Source organism: Ascaphus truei, unplaced genomic scaffold, assembly GCF_040206685.1.
Source record: "Ascaphus truei isolate aAscTru1 unplaced genomic scaffold, aAscTru1.hap1 HAP1_SCAFFOLD_851, whole genome shotgun sequence".
NCBI lineage: Eukaryota > Metazoa > Chordata > Amphibia > Anura > Ascaphidae > Ascaphus > Ascaphus truei.
This window is the reverse complement of record NW_027457189.1, coordinates 77505-92972: the sequence shown is the minus strand read 5'-3', so window position 1 is coordinate 92972 and position 15468 is coordinate 77505. Positions and strand designations below refer to the sequence as shown.

The 15468-nt window shown below is 56.7% G+C and overlaps 1 protein-coding gene across 1 annotated transcript in view; it reads left to right on the top strand.

Annotated features, from left to right (window-relative positions):
• Window positions 1-5354, top strand: part of LOC142486416 (cell adhesion molecule CEACAM4-like) — a 67764-nt gene extending 62410 nt beyond the window's left edge. The window contains exon 4 of the mRNA XM_075585005.1: window positions 4170-5354. The gene's annotated coding sequence lies outside the window, so the exon portion shown is untranslated. The remainder of the gene's footprint in view (window positions 1-4169) is intronic.
• Window positions 5355-15468: the final 10114 nt, after the last annotated feature.

Here is a 15468-nt window from a genome sequence, read left to right as displayed (position 1 = left end):
GCGCATTCCCCGAGCTGTACCTCCCGCGCGCTCCCCGAGCTTCACCTCCCGCGCGCTCCCTGAGCTTCACCTCCCGTGCGCCCCCCGATCCCACCTCCCGTGCGCTCCCCGAGCTTCTCCTCCCGTGCGCTCCCCGAGCTTAACCTCCCGTGCGCTCCCCGAGCTTCTCCTCCCGTGCGCTCCCCGAGCTTCACCTCCCGTGCGCTCCCCGAGCTTCACCTCCCGTGAGCTCCCCGAGCTTCACCTCCCGTGCGCCCCCCGAGCTTCACCTCCCGTGCGCCCCCCGAGCTTCTCCCGTGCGCTCCCCGAGCTTCACCTTCCGTGCGCTGCCCGAGCTTCTCCTCCCGTGCACTCCCTGAGCTTCACCTCCCGTGCGCCCCCCGAGCTTCACCTCCCGTGCGCTCCCCGAGCTTCTCCTCCCGTGCGCTCCCCGAGCTTCACCTCCCGTGCACTCCCCGAGCTTCACCTCCCGCGCATTCCCCCAGCTCACCTCCCGTGCGCTCCCCGAGCTTCACCTCCCGCGCATTCCCCAACCTTCACCTCCCGCGCGCTCCCCGAGCTTCACCTCCCGCGCGCTCCCCGAGCTTCACCTCCCGTGCGCCCCCCGAGCTTCACCTCCCGTGCGCTCCCCAAGCTTCTCCTCCCGTGCGCTCCCCGAGCTTCACCTCCCGTGTGCTCCCCGAGCTTCACCTCCCGTGCGCCCCCGAGCTTCACCTCCCGTGCGCCCCCCGAGCTTCACCTCCCGTGCGCTCCCCGAGCTTCTCCTCCCGTGCGCTCCCCGAGCTTCTCCTCCCGTGCATTCCCCGAGCTTCACCTCCCGTGCGCTCCCCGAGCTTCACCTCCCGTGCGCTCCCCAAGCTTCTCCTCCCGTGCGCTCCCCGAGCTTCACCTCCCGTGCGCTCCCCGAGCTTCACCTCCCGTGCGCTCCCCGAGCTTCTCCCGTGCGCTCCCCGAGCTCACCTCCCGTGCGCTCCCCGAGCTTCTCCTCCCGTGCGCTCCCCGAGCTCACCTCCCGTGCGCTCCCCGAGCTTCTCCTCCCGTGCGCTCCCCGAGGTTCTCCTCCCGTGCGCTCCCCGAGCTCACCTCCCGTGCGCTCCCCGAGGTTCTCCTCCCATGCATTCCCCGAGCTTCTCCTCCCGTGCGCCCCCCGAGGTTCTCCTCCCGTGCGCTCCCCGAGGTTCTCCTCCCGTGCGCTCCCCGAGCTTCACCTCCCGTGCGCTCCCCGAGCTTCTCCTCCCGTGCATTCCCCCAGCTCACCTCCCGTGCGCTCCCCGAGCTTCACCTCCCGTGCGCTCCCCGAGCTTCACCTCCCGTGCGCTCCCCGAGCTTCTCCTCCCGTGCGCTCCCCGAGCTTCACCTCCCGTGCGCTCCCCGAGCTTCACCTCCCGTGCGCTCCCCGAGCTTCACCTCCCGTGCGCTCCCCGAGCTTCACCTCCCGCGCGCTCCCCGAGCTTCACCTCCCGCGCGCTCCCCGAGCTTCACCTCCCGCGCGCTCCCCGAGCTTCACCTCCCGCTCGCTCCCTGAGCTTCACCTCCTGTGCAGTCCCCGAGCTTCTCCTCCCGCCCCGGGCAGCTGCCAAGGGGACATCGGGGGCAGGGGGGGAAGCGGCAAGGAAGCAGCACCCCCCGTCAGAATAAGTCACCCACTCAACTGTCACTGTCACCCACCACCCAGTCACTGTCACCCACCACCCAGTCACTAACCCACTCACTCTCCCACCCACTCATTCACTCTCCCACCGACTCACCCACCCACTCTCCCACCCACCCACTCTCCCACCCACCCATTCTCCCACCCACCCACGCTCCCACCCACACACTCTCCCACCCACTCACTCTCCCACGCACGCATGCACTCTCCCACCCACCCATGCACTCTCCCACCCACGCACGCACTCTCCCTCTCACGCACGCACTCTCCCACCCACCCAGTCACCCACCCACCCAAGTCACCCACCCACCCAAGTCACCCACCCACCCAAGTCACCCACCCACCCAAGTCACCCACCCACCCAGTCGCCCACCCAGTCGCCCACCCAGTCACTCACTCTCTCACCCACCCAGTCACTCACTCTCTCACCCACCCAGTCACTCACTCTCTCACCCACCCAGTCACGCACTCTCTCACCCACCCACTCACTCTCTCACTCACTCTCTCACCCACCCACTCACTCTCTCACCCACCCACTCACTCTCTCACCCACCCACTCACTCTCTCACCCACCCACTCACTCTCTCACCCACCCACTCACTCTCTCACCCACCCACTCACTCACTCTCTCACCCACCCACTCTCTCACCCACCCACCCACTCACTCACTCTCTCACCCACCCACTCACTCACTCTCCCACCCACTCACTCTCTCACCCACCCACTCTCTCACCCACCCACTCACTCTCTCTCACCCACCCACTCTCTCACCCACCCACTCACTCTCTCACCCACCCACCCACTCACTCACTCTCTCACCCACCCACTCACGCACTCTCTCACCCACCCACTCACTCACTTTCTCACCCACCCACTCACTCTCTCACCCACCCACTCACTCTCTCACCCACCCACCCACCCACTCACTCACTCTCTCACCCACCCACTCACGCACTCTCCCACCCACTCACTCTCTCACCCACCCACTCTCTCACCCACCCACTCACTCTCTCACCCACCCTCTCACCCTCCACTCACTCTCTCACCCACCCACTCTCTCACCCACCCACTCACTCTCTCACCCACCCACCCACTCACTCTCACCCACCCACTCACTCTTTCACCCACCCACTCACTCTCTCACCCACCCACTCACTCATTCTCTCGCCCACCCAGTCGCCCACCCAGTCACTCACTCTCTCACCCACCCAGTCACTCACTCTCTCACCCACTCACTCTCTCTCACCCACTCACTCTCTCACCCACTCACTCTCTCACCCACCCACTCACTCACTCTCTCACCCACCCACTTACTCTCTCTCACCCACCCACTCACTCTCTCACCCACCCACTCACTCTCTCTCTCACCCACTCACTCTCTCTCACCCACTCACTCTCTCTCTCACCCACTCACTCACTCACTCTCACCCACTCACTCACTCTCTCACCCACTCACTCTCTCTCTCACCCACTCACTCTCTCACCCACTCACTCTCTCTCTCACCCACTCACTCTCTCACCCACCCACTCACTCTCTCTCTCACCCACCCACTCACTCTCTCTCTCACCCACCCACTCACTCTCTCACCCACCCACTCACTCTCTCTCTCACCCACTCACTCTCTCTCCCACCCACTCACTCTCTCTCACCCACTCACTCTCTCTCTCACCCACTCACTCTCTCTCTCACCCACTCACTCTCTCTCACCCACTCACTCTCTCTCACCCACTCACTCTCTCACCCACCCACTCACTCTCTCACCCACCCACTCTCTCTCTCACCCACCCACTCACTCTCACCCACCCACTCGCTCACTCTCATCCACTCACTCACTCTCGCACTCACTCTCGCACTCACTCACTCTCGCACCCACTCACTCACCCAGTCACCCACCCAGACAGGCAGTCACCTGTCTTTTGTTGAAAATATAAAAATAAACAGGTTACATTGAAATGTTTTTTTTGTATCACAATATGAAATCAGTTAAGTAAAAGTTGCGCCCTAAAAAATATTTTTTCGTGGTAGGTGCACTATGGGTTCGGGTGGGGTCGCTATCGGTTCGGGGGAGGGGGGCACTATGGGGGGGCGCTATGCGTTCGGGGGGGCCCTGCTCCTTTCATTTGTCCCGGGCCCCATGATTTCTGTTGGCGGCCCTGGGCGTGCCAGTATACCACGAGGGTCCGCATACTGCAGCATATGGGCAATATAAGGAGGAAACGTATGACACACAATGTGCCCAAACACATGTAAAACATGAGAGTAACCGCACAGGTCTGAACACGGCGATTGAGTTGGTCCCCGCGCGGTGGGGGCTGACACGGTTAGCACAAAAAGAGACCTACTGGATCTATAGCTTAAAAACCCTAACACCACTAGGTTTGAACGTGGACATACTGTAGATATAGGGGCTTTATTTGATCATGTCCAATGTGTAATTAATAGACTGTTTTTATAATATTGTGTATATACACTGTACTTTTGCTAATGCCCTTTTCTCTATTTTTCTCTACTTTTTAGATTCAACATTTAATACATTCACCCATTGGGTTACGTTATGCGTTGTAATACCCCATGTATAGTGTTATTTACCCATTGGGTTACGTTATGCGTTGTAATACCCCATGTATAGTGTTATTTACCCATTGGGTTACCTTATGCGTTGTAATACCCCATGTATAGTGTTATTTACCCATTGGGTTACCTTATGTGCTGTAATACCCCATGTATAGAGTTATTCACCCATTGGGTTACGTTATGCGTTGTAATACCCCATGTATAGTGTTATTTACCCATTGGGTTACGTTATGCGTTGTAATACCCCATGTTTAGAGTTATTTACCCATTGGGTTACCTTATGCGTTGTAATACCCCATGTTTAGAGTTATTCACCCATTGGGTTACGTTATGCGCTGTAATACCCCATGCATAGAGTTATTCACCCATTGGGTTACGTTATGCATTGTAATACCCCATGTATGGAGTTATTCACCCATTGGGTTACATTATGCATTGTAATACCCCATGTTTAGAGTTATTCACCCATTGTGTTACGTTATGCATTGTAATACCCCATGTATGGAGTTATTCACCCATTGGGTTACGTTATGCATTGTAATACCCCATTATAGAGTTATTCACCCATTGGGTTACATTATGCATTGTAATACCCCATGTTTATAGTTATTTACCCATTGGGTTACCTTATGTGCTGTAATACCCCATGTATAGTGTTATTCACCCATTGGGTTACATTATGCATTGTAATACCCCATTATAGAGTTATTCACCCATTGGGTTACGTTATGCATTGTAATACCCCATTATAGAGTTATTCACCCATTGGGTTACGTTATGCATTGTAATACCCCATGTATAGTGTTATTCACCCATTGTGTTACGTTATGCATTGTAATACCCCATTATAGTTATTCACCCATTGGGTTACGTTATGCATTGTAATACCCCATGTATAGTGTTATTCACCCATTGTGTTACGTTATGCATTGTAATACCCCATGTATAGTGTTATTCACCCATTGGGTTACGTTATGCATTGTAATACCCCATGTATAGTGTTATTCACCCATTGGGTTACGTTATGCATTGTAATACCCCATGTATAGAGTTATTCACCCATTGTGTTACGTTATGCATTGTAATACCCCATGTATAGAGTTATTCACCCATTGGGTTACGTTATGCGCTGTATAGTGTTATTCACCCATTGGGTTACCGTTATGCATTGTAATACCCATGTATAGAGTTATTCACATTGTGTTACGTTATGCATTGTAATACCCCATGTATAGAGTTATTCACCCATTGGGTTACGTTATGCGCTGTAATACCCCATGTATAGAGTTATTCACCCATTGGGTTACGTTATGCATTGTAATACCCCATGTATAGTGTTATTCACCCATTGTGTTACGTTATGCATTGTAATACCCCATTATAGAGTTATTCACCCATTGTGTTACGTTATGCGATGTAATACCCCATGTATAGTGTTATTCAACCCATTGTGTTACGTTATGCATTGTAATACCCCATTATAGAGTTATTCACCCATTGGGTTACGTTATGCATTGTAATACCCCATGTATAGTGTTATTCACCCATTGTGTTACGTTATGCATTGTAATACCCATTATAGAGTTATTCACCCATTGGGTTACGTTATGCATTGTAATACCCCATGTATAGTGTTATTCACCCATTGTGTTACGTTATGCATTGTAATACCCCATGTATAGAGTTATTCACCCATTGTGTTACGTTATGCATTGTAATACCCCATTATAGAGTTATTCACCCATTGTGTTACGTTATGCATTGTAATACCCCATGTATAGTGTTATTCACCCATTGTGTTACGTTATGCATTGTAATACCCATTATAGAGTTATTCACCCATTGGGTTACGTTATGCATTGTAATACCCCATGTATAGAGTTATTCACCCATTGTGTTACGTTATGCGCTGTAATACCCCATGCATAGAGTTATTCACCCATTGGGTTACGTTATGCATTGTAATACCCCATGTATAGTGTTATTCACCCATTGGGTTACGTTATGCGCTGTAATACCCCATGCATAGAGTTATTCACCCATTGGGTTACGTTATGCATTGTAATACCCCATGTATAGTGTTATTCACCCATTGGGTTACGTTATGCGCTGTAATACCCCATGTATAGAGTTATTCACCCATTGGGTTACGTTATGCATTGTAATACCCCATGTATAGAGTTATTCACCCATTGGGTTACGTTATGCGCTGTAATACCCCATGTATAGAGTTATTCACCCATTGTGTTACGTTATGCGCTGTAATACCCCATGTATGGAGTTAATATTTTAGGTAGCAAAGTGTTTCCTATAACTATTTTGTAAGATGTTTAATTGTTAAGTAAAGTTCTACACATCTCAGTGTCTCTGATTGCGATCGCTTTTGACCAGATTTATATGTAACTAGCTGAGAGACCCGGCGTTGCCCGTGAGTGAAATTTCCCGCTAGGAAAAGGTGGGGGGAGGGACAATGGACAGGAGATGGGGTGGGGGGAGGGACAGTGGACAGGAGGAGGGGAGGGACGGGGACAGTGGACAGGAGGGGACGGGGACAGTGGACAGGAGAGGGTGACAGTGGACATGTGTGGGGGGGCGGGGGACAGTGGACAGGAGGGGGGGACAGTGGACAGGAGGGGGGGACACAGTGGACAGGAGGGGGGGACACAGTGGACAGGAGGGGGGACACAGTGGACAGGAGGGGGGACACAGTGGACAGGAGGGGGGACACAGTGGACAGGAGGGGGGGACACAGTGGACAGGAGGGGGGGGACACAGTGGACAGGAGGGGGGGGACAGTGGACAGGAGGGGGGGGGACACAGTGGACAGGAGGGGGGGACACAGTGGACAGGAGGGGGGGGGCACAGTGGACAGGAGGGGGGGGACACAGTGGATAGGAGGGGGGGGGCACAGTGGACAGGAGGGGGGGACACAGTGGACAGGAGGGGGGACACAGTGGACAGGAGGGGGGACAGAGTGGACAGGAGGGGGGGGACAGAGTGGACAGGAGGGGGGGGACAGAGTGGACGGGAGAGTGGACGGGAGGGGGGGGGGGAGAGTGGACGGGAGGGGGGGGGGAGAGTGGACGGGAGGGGGGGGAGAGTGGACTAGAGTGGACGGGAGGGGGGGGGAGAGTGGACGGGAGGGGGGGGGAGAGTGGACGGGAGGGGGGGGGGGAGAGTGGACGGGAGGGGGGGGGGGAGAGTGGACGGGACGGGGGGGGGGAGAGTGGACGGGAGGGGGGGGGAGAGTGGACGGGAGGGGGGGGGAGAGTGGACGGGAGGGGGGGGGGGAGAGGGGAGAGTGGACGGGAGGGGGGGGAGAGTGGACGGGAGGGGGGGGAGAAGTGACGGGAGGGGGGGGGGAGAGTGGACGGGAGGGGGGGGGAGAGTGGACGGGAGGGGGGGGGAGAGTGGACGGGAGGGGGGGGGGGAGAGTGGACGGGAGGGGGGGGGAGAGTGGACGGGAGGGGGGGGGGAAGAGTGGACGGGAGGGGGGGGAGAGTGGACGGGAGGGGGGGAGAGTGGACGGGAGGGGGGGGGGGAGAGTGGACGGGAGGGGGGGGGAGAGTGGACGGGAGGGGGGGGGAGAGTGGACTAGAGTGGACGGGAGGGGGGGGAGAGTGGACGGGGAGGGGGGGGGAGAGTGGACGGGAGGGGGGGGGGGAGAGTGGACGGGAGGGGGGGGGGGAGAGTGGACGGGAGGGGGGGGGAGAGTGGACGGGAGGGGGGGGGAGAGTGGACCGGGAGGGGGGGGGAGAGTGGACGGGAGGGGGGGGAGAGTGGACGGAGGGGGGGGGAGAGTGGACGGGAGGGGGGGGGAGAGTGGACGGGAGGGGGGGGGGAGAGTGGACGGGAGGGGGGGGGAGAGTGGACGGGAGGGGGGGGGGGGAGAGTGGACGGGAGGGGGGGGGGGGGAGAGTGGACGGGAGGGGGGGGGGAGAGTGGACGGGAGGGGGGGGGGAGAGTGGACGGGAGGGGGGGGGGAGAGTGGAAGGGAGGGGGGGGGAGAGTGGACGGGAGGGGGGGGGAAGAGTGGACGGGAGGGGGGGGGGAGAGTGGACGGGAGGGGGGGGGAGAGTGGACGGGAGGGGGGGGGGAGAGTGGACGGGAGGGGGGGGGAGAGTGGACGGGAGGGGGGGGGGAGAGTGGACGGGAGGGGGGGGGAGAGTGGACGGGAGGGGGGGGGAGAGTGGACGGGAGGGGGGGGGGGAGAGTGGACGGGGAGGGGGGGGGGAGAGTGGACGGGAGGGGGGGGAGAGTGGACGGGAGGGGGGGGGAGAGTGGACGGGAGGGGGGGGGAGAGTGGACGGGGACGACGACAGTGGACGGGGACGACGACAGTGGACGGGGACGACGACAGTGGACGGGGACGACGACAGTGGACAGGAGGGGGACGACGACAGTGGACAGGAGGGGGGACGACGACAGTGGACAGGAGGGGGACGACGACAGTGGACAGGAGGGGGGACGACGACAGTGGACAGGAGGGGGACGCGGAGGCAGGGAGGGGGGAGTGAAAGGCAGGGGGAGTGAGCGCCGGGGAGGGGAGGTGAATGAGCGCCGGGGAGGGAGGTGAGTGTGATGGGGGGGGTGTGGAGGGAGGTGAGTGTGATGGGGGGGTGTGAAGAGAGGTGTGTGGTGAGTGTGTGTATACCCCGGCGTTGGCCGGAGGCAGGGGGGGCCTCAAAGGCAGGGGGAGGGGGGGCGTCAAAGGCAAGGGGGGGGCGCCGTCAAAGGCAAGGTGGGTGCGTCAAAGGCATGGATTCCTCCCCCTGCATTTCCTCACCTGCCAGCATGCCACGCTCCTCGGGCTGCCACTGGTTGTCTCCCCCCTCGTGGCCTCCGCCGACTCCCAGTGGCACAAAGGAGGTATTAACTCCCTGCCGCCCTCCTCCTGCTCCTCGGGATGTTGAGCCTTAGAGAGCGTGCTGGGGGGGGGGGTGAGTGGGTGAAGCGAGGGGGGTGAGGTGGGGGAGCGACACACACGCGACACCTACCTCTACTTCGGGTGACGCCATCTTCTCAATTGGATGGCGCGAGGGAGAAGGGGGTCATGCCGGTGAAGGGAGGTGAGTGTGATGGGGGGGGAGGAGGAGAGAGAAGAGTGGTGTGTGTATACCCGGCGTTGGCCGGAGGCAGGGGGGGGCCTCAAAGGCAGGGGGGGTGCGTCAAAGGCAGGGGGGGGGGCGTCAAAGCAGGGGGGGGGGGGCGTCAAAGGCAGGGGGGGGGCGTCAAAGGCAGGGGGGGCGTCAAAGGCAGGGGGGGGCATCAAAGGCAGGGGGGGGCGTCAAAGGCAGGGGGGGGGCGTCAAAGGCAGGGGGGGGGCGTCAAAGGCAGGGGGGGGGCGTCAAAGGCAGGGGGGGGCGTCAAAGGCAGGGGGGGGGCGTCAAAGGCAGGGGGGGGGGCGTCAAAGGCAGGGGGGGGGGTTGCGTGAAAGGCAGGGAGGGGGGGTTGCGTGAAAGGCAGGGAGGGGGGGTTGCGTGAAAGGCAGGGAGGGGGGGTTGCGTGAAGGCAGGGAGGGGGTGTTGCGTGAAAGGCTGGGAGGGGGGGGTGTTGCGTGAAAGGCAGGGAGGGGGGGTGTTGCGTGAAAGGCAGGGAGGGGGGGTGTTGCGTGAAAGGCAGGGAGGGGGGGTGTTGCGTGAAAGTCAGGGAGGGGGGGTTGCGTGAAAGTCAGGGAGGGGGGGTTGCGTGAAAGTCAGGGAGGGGGGGGTTGCGTGAAAGTCAGGGAGGGGGGGGTTGCGTGAAAGTCAGGGAGGGGGGGTTGCGTGAAAGTCAGGGAGGGGGGGTTGCGTGAAAGTCAGGGAGGGGGGGTTGCGTGAAAGGCAGGGAGGGGGGGGTTGCGTGAAAGGCAGGGAGGGGGGGTTGCGTGAAAGGCAGGGAGGGGAGGGGGGTTGCGTGAAAGGCAGGGAGGGGGGGGTTGCGTGAAAGGCAGGGAGGGGGGGGGTTGCGTGAAAGGCAGGGAGTGGGGGGGGTTGCGTGAAAGGCAGGGAGGGGGGGGTTGCGTGAAAGGCAGGGAGGGGAGGGGGGTTGCGTGAAAGGCAGGGGGGGGTTGCGTGAAAGGCAGGGAGGGGGGGTTGCGTGAAAGGCAGGGAGGGGGGGGTTGCGTGAAAGGCAGGGAGGGGGGGGGTTGCGTGAAAGGCAGGGAGGGGGGGTTGCGTGAAAGGCAGGGAGGGGAGGGGGGTTGCGTGAAGGGCAGGGAGGGGGGGGGGTTGCGTGAAAGGCACGGAGGGGGGGTTGCGTGAAAGGCAGGGGGGGTGCGTGAAAGGCAGGGGGGGGTGCGTGAAAGGCGGGGGGGGGTTGCGTGAAAGGCAGGGAGGGGGGGAGGTTGCATGAAAGGCAGGGAGGGGGGGAGGTTGCATGAAAGGCAGGGAGGGGGGGGAGGTTGCATGAAAGGCAGGGGGGGGAGGTTGCATGAAAGGCAGGGGGGGGGAGGTTGCATGAAAGGCAGGGGGGGGGTTGCATGAAAGGCAGGGAGGGGAGGTTGCATGAAAGGCAGGGGGGGGAGGTTGCATGAAAGGCAGGGGGGGGAGGTTGCATGAAAGGCAGGGGGGGGAGGTTGCATGAAAGGCAGGGGGGGAGGTTGCATGAAAGGCAGGGGGGGGAGGTTGCATGAAAGGCAGGGGGGGAGGTTGCATGAAAGGCAGGGGGGGGAGGTTGCATGAAAGGCAGGGGGGGGGAGGTTGCATGAAAGGCAGGGGGGGGAGGTTGCATGAAAGGCAGGGGGGGGAGGTTGCATGAAAGGCAGGGGGGGGGGAGGTTGCATGAAAGGCAGGGGGGGGGAGGTTGCATGAAAGGCAGGGGGGGGAGGTTGCATGAAAGGCAGGGGGGGGAGGTTGCATGAAAGGCAGGGGGGGGGGGAGGTTGCATGAAAGGCAGGGGGGGGAGGTTGCATGAAAGGCAGGGGGGGGGAGGTTGCATGAAAGGCAGGGGGGGGGAGGTTGCATGAAAGGCAGGGGGGGGAGGTTGCATGAAAGGCAGGGGGGGGAGGTTGCATGAAAGGCAGGGGGGGGAGGTTGCATGAAAGGCAGGGGGGGAGGTTGCATGAAAGGCAGGGATCCCTTCCCCTGCGTTTCCTCACCTGGCAGCCTGGCGCGCTCCTCCTCGGGCTACCAGTCTGTCTCTCCCCACTCCTGGCCTCCTCCGGCTCCCGGTGGCATAGAGGAGGTAGTGCGCGGCACCACCTCCCTGACGCTCTCCTCCTCCACCTCGTGCTCCTCGGCGGTGTCCGTTGTCGGGGATGGTGAGGCGGGTAAGCGGCGTGTGTGAAGGGGGGTAGCAGCGTGTGTGTGGGGGTGATCCTGAGAGAGCGTGCTCTGGGGGTTGGGGGGAAGTGGGAGAGCGCCGGGGAGCGGGCTCGCGGCGGAGGCGCACGCATCTCCCCTCCCTGTGGCTGCAGGGAGAGGTGGAGAGAGCCGGAGGAGCGATCTCGGGGATGGGGAGCGTGCTTTGGCGGGGGGCCAAGAGCCCACCCCCCTCAGAGCCGTGTGGGGGCTGGAGCTGTCGGCAGTGAATGCTGCCGTTAAGTAACGGAGCGGCGGTGAAGGGCGGTAAGTAGCGGCCAGTAAGTAGCGGAGCAGTGTTGGGCAAGTAAGTGGTGGTGCTGGAGCGGTGTCGTGGCCGTGAAGTCGTCCATTGCGTAGCGGGCGGGAAGGAGCGGAGCGGGAAGGAGCGGAGCGGGCGGGAAGGAGCGGAGCGGGCGGGAAGGAGCGGAGCGGGCGGGAAGGAGCGGAGCGGGGGGAAAGTGTGATTTGGTGGTCGGGTAAGAGGGGGGGGGGGGCTGGAATAAAATAATGTAAATGAAATGTAGATGTTGTAAGTGTGTGTGGCGGCCATTTTTGAAATTAAATTAAGAGTGCGTAGGTGAAGGCTGCCGGTCATTTGTTAATGTTAAACACACATATTGTGAATGCGGACATTTAATAATGTAAATTAAATGTAGTATTGCGGCTATTTAATAAAGTTAAGTAATAAAATAATGTTATTAAGGGAAATAATGTAACATTGGCAAAGCGGGACATTGTATAATGTCAATGTAAGGTACATGTTGTAAGTTCGTGTGGCGGCCATTTTAGAAAGTAAATAAAGAGTGCGTAGGTGAAGGTACGGGCAGGCATTGTTGTAATAAAAATGTAAAGTGCGTAGTGATGCACGCCATTGTTTTGATATATATTTATATTTGAATACATGTGTTTTTAGTAAGGCAGTCTTGATGGTGCGTGGGAGTGTCGTCGTGTGTGTGCGGAGGCCATATGGGCGGCCATGTGCACAGGGACTGTCGGCCGGCGACTGCGGAGGGAGAATGGCGGTTGAATCTGCGCGGCTATATGGAGTGCGGTTGTTCCGGCGGTTAGTCCGGGCATGTGCATATGAAGGAGGCCATATGGCCGGCCATGTGCACAGGGAGTGTCGCGGTTGAATGTGTGCGGCTATAGGGAGTGCGCTTCGTCCGTTGTGCCTACAGTTCTGGCTACAGGGGAGTAAGCATGAGTGTCAGCTACAGGGGAGTAAGCATGAGTGTCAGCTACAGGGGAGTAAGCATGAGTGTCAGCTACAGGGGAGTAAGCATGAGTGTCAGCTACAGGGGAGTAAGCATGAGTGTCAGCTATGGGATGACAGTGTGTACACAGGGGTGACAGCATGACTGAGATGTGGGATGACAGGTCAGTGTGAGTGTGTGTGGAGTGTGTGTGAGTGTGTGTGTGTGTGTGTGTGTGTGTGTGTGTGTGTGTGTGTGTGTGTGTGTGTGTGTGTGTGTGTGTGTGTGTGTGTGTGTGTGTGGTTCTGGGCGTGTGGTGTGACTGCAAGTGTGTGAGAGTGAAGGAGGTGATGTCACAGTGGGGCGTACCTCTTGGCCAATGAGAGTCACGGACCAATCAGATTCACCGCAGATAGCACTAACCTCACTAACCATTCGATTTTATATATTAAGATATCACACAATGAGTGTGGGGTGATTAGATGACAGGCCCTAATATTGGCCTATTTTTAGTTGTTTATCTCATAAATGTGTGTCACTCATTCCTATATCCACTAGTTAGTGTTTGTAACTCCTACCTAGTGGTGTGTATGTGTCATTTTGGGGTTTGACACATTCTGTTAGCAGAGTGATCTACAGAGCAGTTACCAAATATTGAGCCATGTACATAGTACTGGGGGATGTGCCAGAGGTAACCAAACCCTCGTAACACATTGTAATATTCTAACACAGCTGTTCATCCCATAGTGTGCTATTCATGCCTTTACCCACTAGATGGAGTGCTTGTATCTCACATTCGAGGAGTGTATATGCTACTCTACGATCTGGCATATTTTATCAGTATAGTGATCTAAAAATAAGCTATTAAACATCTAGACACACCCACTTTATATCTGCCTGCTCTGGGATCGAGTCCTCTTAACTAATATAATGGACTCGATTCTATCTCCTATTAGATTACATGTTTAATATATAGCTGAAGTATAAACAATGCATTCAATGGTTTAAGGGATGTATAATATTTTTAATTTGTACCAGAAACACGTGTACGGTCTGTGAACCGTACCGAGATGTTTTAAGGGAGTAAGGATGTCTGAGAAGCGCTGTAATGAATCGAACACCTGTACGCAATGAACACAAGGTGCAAGTATCTAGCCTGCTACACACCCCCGACAGAACCTGACGAAGCAAAGGAAGTTGCGAAACGCGTAGGTCCTAGTTGGTCCGTGTAGCCTGTTGTCCACTGAAAGCCTCCGTAGCCTCCACGAGCGCTCTGATAGCGGTCCTGCTGACCAGACGCGGAAACAGGAGGAAACTGCACTGGGGGGCTCAACGCGGCTACCTGCGCTGGAGAGCGCTGTTTGTCTGGGAGTTACTGTATACGCTTATTATTAAACTGCATACATTTTATCTGTCTCTACGATTGTCATCCTTATTGGGACTGCGGGAGGGACGCTGGTCGTCCACCATTCAGATGTCGGTCAACTGAGGGACTGATCCAGAGGGGTACAACCTGTGTACAAAGAACTATATTGATGTGAGGGTCTCACACACGGCCGTGTGAGTAAAGCCACTATATCTACTCTCTCTCCCCATTCTAAACATATCGTTTTATAATTGGATTTAAATACAAATACTATCACTAATTGTGTGTCTCTCTCTCTCTATATATATATATATATCTTCTATATCTTCTATATATCTCTGTATTCCATCTTGCGCTCACAACAAACTCTACCTTCACTGTACATCCATTTCATCCAGGCTAAATTTAGACAACAGATATTTTATCCTATATCTATACTTACTTATTGATCCAGAGGAAGGCAAACAAAAAATCCCAGTGTCATATCACCTAATGATATCTCATAAGGGGAAAAATTAATTCCTTCCTGACTCCAAGAATTGGCAATCGGATTAATCCCTGGATCAACATCCTTCCCATATATACTTATTTGGTATATCCCTGTATACCTTTCTCATCTAAAAAGATGTCCAACCTTTGTTTGAACAAATCTATTGTATCTGCCATCACAGTCTCCATGGGTGATGAATCCCACACTGTAACTGCCCTTACTGTAAAGAACCCTTTCCTTTGTTGCTGGTGAAATCTCCTTTCCTCCAACCTTAAGGGATGGCCCGAGTCCTTTGTGCTGCCCGTGGGATGAAAAGTTCTTTTGAAAGCTCCTTGTATTGTCCCCAAATATATTTGTATATAGTTATCATATCCCCTCTTAGACGCCTCTTTTTAATGTAAATAAATCTAATTTAGCTAGCCTCTCCTCATAAGTTAGAAGAACTAGGGTAATGAACCCCAAATGACGAGTGCTACAGAGCTAATGGTATACACACAGTGTCACATATCATGTGTGTACGATTCGCTTTTCTTGTCTCCGGTTGAGGCAGGGCTGTTTATTAATGTAGCAAAACCAAGTTAGGCTACTTGGACCCCATGCAATGGGGGATAGCATAGCGGAATAGGCATAAACAAAGGGGGGGGATAACTGTCGGAAGTCCAAAGACAGGCTGCGGACCCCTTCCCTATAGAACACCGCACAAAGAGCTAATCCCCCTGAGGTAAATAATGCAGAAATGTGTAATAAGTCACTTACAGCCTCTTCGAGCTTCACCGGATCAGCGAGCCTCCAGCCGTAGATCGAAGACCAGAAGGGAAGTCCCGTGGGGGAAAGAATTTGGCGGTGCACAGCGTGGAAACAGTTATCAAGGCTGGATTGTGATGAAGAATAAAAGTTTTAATGGGCCATA